Here is a 5,517-nt window from a genome sequence, read left to right as displayed (position 1 = left end):
GGGCTGAAGCAGTTGCTACAGCAGTTTATATAATGAACAGCTCCCACTGGAGCAATACATGGCATGACGCCAGAGGAGATGTATACTGGTAGGAAACCAGATATTTCTCATTTGAAAATTTTTGGTTGCATTGCCTATGTCCATGTGCCAGATGAGTTGAGGTCCAAGTTGGATCCAAAAGCTGAGAACTGCATCTTTATTGGTTATCTCTGCAGCAGAAAGGGTATAGATGCTATAACCCCTCTACTCGTAAGTTTACAGTGAGCAGAGATGTTGTTTTTGATGAGATGAGCAGCTAGTATAAACCAGTAAATGTGATGATTGATGTAGGTGCACAAAATGGTAATGCTGCACAGAATTCACAGCAGCAATCACAAAATATCAGTGGACATGTAGTGTCCTCTAGTAGTGGTTCACATACCTTGCCATGGACAGGTAGATTGAGATCAGGAGAATCTCCTCAAAGCAATGCAGATAGTGGTACGCAGGTATCATGAAAAGGAAAAGAGAAGGTAGATCAGCCCATGTTTGATGTGAATGCAGTCACTCTTATGTGGATGGTGAATCCAGTGGCTCAGAGCAGAGCATTGATGATGAGTTGGGTATTCCTTCTGTTGTTACACCTAGAGTAAGGAAGACCAGGGATGTTTTGAGAGCACCTAGAAGTGAGCCTATTTTGCGTAGGTCTACCAGGGTTAGGTATCCTGTGGATAGGCTGAAATATGATGGATTTACAGCCATTCACTATGCCTATATGGTCAAAGTGATACAGGAACCAGAACCCACTTCTTTTGAGCAAGCCATGGGAAATGAAAAATGGGAGAAAGCCATGGATGAAGAAATGGATGCCTTGGATGCAAATGCTACATGGGAATTGGTGCCTTTGCCTAAAGACAAGAATGCAATTGGCTGTAAGTGGGTTTATAAGATCAAGCACAATGCAGATGGTTCTGTGAATAGATACAAGGCAAGATTAGTTGTCAAGGGGTATGCACAGACATATGGCATTGATTATGAAGAAACTTTCAGCCCGGTTGCAAGGATGGCAACCGTAAGAGCAGCAATTGCTATGGCTGCATTAAAGGGATGGTCTTTACATTAGATGGATGTAAAGAATACCTTCTTGCATGGTGATTTGCAAGAAGAGGTCTTTATGGAGCAGCCAGCATGTTATGTTCATGCTATTCATCCTGAGTTTGTTTGCAGGTTGAAGAAAGCCTTGTTTGGCTTGAAGCAAGCACCTAGAGCATGGTCTGACAAGATAGGACAGTATCTTGTCACTATTGGCTTTCAGATTTCCAAGGCTGATTTCTCACTCTATGTGAGAAAAACAGAGAAAGGGATTATGCTGCTTGTCATTTATGTTGATGATTTGATCATCACAGGTGATAGTGATGAAGATATCCTTCATGTGAAAATGCTATTGAGGCAGAAGTTTGAGATGAAGGATTTGGGAGAGCTGCGTTAATTCTTGGGCATTGAGGTGATTAGATCACCAAGTGGGATACAGCTCTTGCAGAGGCACTCTTGCAGAGGCAGTATGGATTGGACATGCTGTCCAAATATGGGATGACAAGCTGTAAGCCTATTTCAGTTCCTTTGGAGCAGAATGTGAAGTTGAGCACAGATGCAGGTGAGCTTGTGGAAGACCCTACTATGTACAGACGCATAGTAGGAAGTTTGATTTACATGACTATTACCAGGCCAGATTTGAGCTATGCTGTTGGGTTGGTAAGTCAGTTTATGCAGGCTCCAAGGAAACCGCATTTGGATGCAGCTAGACGCATACTTAGGTATGTGAAGTCCACATTGCAGTATGGACTATTTTATGAGGCTGGGGTTCAGATACAGTTGCATGGATACACTGATGCTGATTGGGCTGGTAGTATTTCTGATAGACGATCTACCAGTGGATATGTGTTCTCTTTTGGGATCAAAGGCATTTGGATGTGATGCTAGAAGGACAATCCTTGTTGATGACTCCCCATACAAGGCTTGTGTCAATGTTCCATCAAATTGCATATTTCCTTCTGCTTTTTTTGTACAAGACAAGGAGGATAACATTCTACTAGGAGACTTGATGCCTTACTACAGCTCAATGAAGCTAAAGATGTGTGCAGCATGATCAAGACAAATCAAAATGGATAGTTGCCTATGACAGAGGGGCATAAAGATAAAACCTCATCCCAAAAGTTCTTGATGAATGGAGGGAGGAAAATCATGCATGGTCGAGAATGGAATACAAATAATGGATTTTGAAGGAGTGGCACTAGTGCCATTCTCTCCAATGGATTGTGGAGAATTGATACTGGTGCCATTCTCCCTGTCAGGGGTAGAAAATAAGAGTTTCTTTGGAATCATGTTTGATTTCAAGGTTTTCAATTGTGCATAAACAAATTATCAAAATTTCAACCAAAAGTTTAATTTTTTTCTTTGCAATGAGAAATCAACGCGACATGTAAATTTATGCTTTTGAAATAATGTGATTTAGTCTAAACATTGAAAGTGCACAATAAATGGTTGTCATTGCCGTTTGAATTTACACCAAATGATTGTCATAGCCACTTGATTTTACATCAACTACGTATCTTGCATTCATCCTCATCTAAAAATATTTCTCATGTTTGGTCAAGTCTAGGAGCTAGTAGAATGTGATTGCAAATTCATGGGTATCAATTACACTCTTGAGTTTTTAAAATGGTGTTGTGAGAACCATTTGCACACCATAAATGGTCACAACATGATGGCAAGTATGGGAGATGTTGTATAGTTTTAGAGATACTCAAATGCGAATGCTCACAACAAATCGACCTTCAATATCAATGGAAATCCTAGAGAGCTATTATAAGGTGTTTCTAAACACCACTACGGCTCACCAAATGATTCTCACTGAAATGGGTTTGGAATTTTATTATTTGTTTGGCAATAATGTAGATAAGGCATTGTATTCTATTTATTATTTGAGAATGTAGTTTATATTTCATACTTTATGATTGACAATGTAGTCTATTTCACCTATATCTCCTGTTTTTTCATGGAGAAAGGCTACAATTTCTTCCAAAACTCCCATTCTAGAAATGGGATTTTCTTGGATTATCTAATATGGTATTTATTATGTTATTCCCTTGATGCCTCCATGATGGGTCCAATACTAGCTTGCAAAGCTATAGTCACTCGCACTGATGGTACAATTTTAGAAAATATGCAAGCATTGGAATTAATATTCTAATAGAATAAATCTTATGGGACTTGTATGCTGGAAACTAAACATGACAATGTTGTGCTATGAACGAGTTCAAAAACCATCATGGCATTGAATCATTGGTGACTATAGTGGTTGCAAGGGTGGAGAATATGATATTGATGAAGGGGAATGGATAAGTGGATGTATTCTTACAAGGAGGAAGGAACAAAGGAGAAGAGGTTGGACACACATAAATGGGAAGGTATGGAAGAGAAAAGAGGGACATCATGGGAAGGGAAATGAGGGGAAAGAGGGGAGTATGTGAGTGGAAGAGAGGACTTCATCAATTAAGTGGAGGGTGTGTATGGAGGATCTTCATTAAATGATAGATTTACCTTGAGAATATTGAAGATCATGAGAAATGGAACCTTTCTACTTTTTACATCTCCATCATAGTGAAAGTTATAGGTCCACGAAGTTTGAAGATTCCATCATAAAGTGATATTGAGAAGGTGCTCGGATATACAATGTTAAATATCACAAAAATCCAGTCAATTATACAATGTTAAATATCACAAAAATCCAATCAATTAGCCTTTTGCTTGCACTAGCATCAGATAATTGGGTAAGGAGTTATGGCCGTTTGAACAATTTTCATGGAGATTTGTATTATGGGTATTTTTCATAGCACAAGGTTCCATAATAATCCTTTAGCCCACCATTTTCAGCACATCTTTAAAACTCTCGCATTTTTTATTTTTGGAACATTAACCTTACGTAGTATAGACCTTTGATGATTCTCCATACAAAAATTGCCAGTATAATAGCATCATTTCTATCTACATGGTTGCAATCACTTCCTTGCTCGAGGGGGTCACTATGTATAAACCCTCTATATCACGTGCGTTCAAGGCCTATTTCTAAAATCCCTTATCTATAATTTTTTCATAAATAAAATGTACCCCTTTTCTATACAAATCTGTAATTTTTTCCCAAAACTATTTTCAATAGTCCCTTATGTATATTTATTTTTGTAAATTTTATAAAGAAAAAATATCCTTCTATTGAACTCACATGATAGGGTTACATACAATGAGTGACCCCCCGGAGCTTCCTTGTTACTTATCAACATTTGTTGCATGACACAACTTACTAGATAATATAATGGAAGGCAAACATGGTTTGTACAGGTCACCCAAGAAAACAAAGTCTAGCCTCTATTCCTTTACACAATAATTCTTAAATAACTAGGTCTCATATCATTCTTGCTAGAGTAAATGGTCAAGTCCCAATTTGTAATTGATGCAAATAAGTGAGCTTGAGTACATTTTCTCTAAGTATAGGTTCATCATGCCCTTATGTAAAAGTCTTTTGTAGCGTCAAGCATGTTCCATCCATCTAGTAAAAAAAACTAACCAAGGGCTTCATGCAACACCATGCTAACTAAAGGGACACAGTGCATTAAGCTCATATTAAGAAGGTCTCAATGAGAAAAGAAGCTACCACCAACTTGTGGTAATCCATGTCCACTCATGACACCAATGTTTTCCCTTCTAGTTTAAGTGAATCTTTCTCACATTTTTATTTATATCATGGTGTCCTTCTCCATTCTTAGGTTTCACAAACTCCTTTAAAATTGAAAAATCATGAGTACCTTAGACCAATGGTGTACTAAAACTAATCTAAGATGCATGAATCCTAAGTACATACATGATGGAGCCAGACTAAGTGAAAATTACATCAAGATCAATTATGTTGCAATATTGAGACTTATACTCAGAGAGAGAGTTGAGTACTTGCATAAGTTATTGCTTGGAAATGATTCCTTTTATATGAGTGAGTTATATTCTTGCATTGCTTGCTCACATGTGGAATAAATCCTCCTTGCACACTCAAGCAATGCACTACTAAGAAACCCTATGTATCACACGCATTCAAGGGGTATTAAAAAAAACCCTCAACCAAAATTTTAACCCCAATAAAAATATCCCTCTTTATTTATGAACTAAGTGATTTTTTTCTAAAGTTGAATTAAAAAACCCCTCTTGTTATTGTAATCCTGTTAATTTTCTCAAAAATTTGAATTAAAATACCCCTCCTTTTGAATGCACGTGGTATACTAGATGTTTTTAAAGTCAACCCCCGAGCTTGCACACATGGTAGCATGACCTTCTTCCAATCTTCTACCATATTTTTCCCTATCTCAACATAATTATTAGTTCCTTTATCTAGATTCAATATAAATCGAGTTAGGGCTTGATGTTCCTATAAATGTCCAAAACTTTTCAGAGTCCTAATGTGTAGTCTTATGCATCCAACAATAGTCAAAACCG

Source organism: Dipteris shenzhenensis, chromosome 9 (assembly GCF_047967505.1).
Source record: "Dipteris shenzhenensis isolate YYH24624 ecotype China chromosome 9, Dip_SZ_1.0, whole genome shotgun sequence".
Taxonomy (NCBI): domain Eukaryota; kingdom Viridiplantae; phylum Streptophyta; class Polypodiopsida; order Gleicheniales; family Dipteridaceae; genus Dipteris; species Dipteris shenzhenensis.
This window is presented reverse-complemented; position numbering follows the sequence as displayed.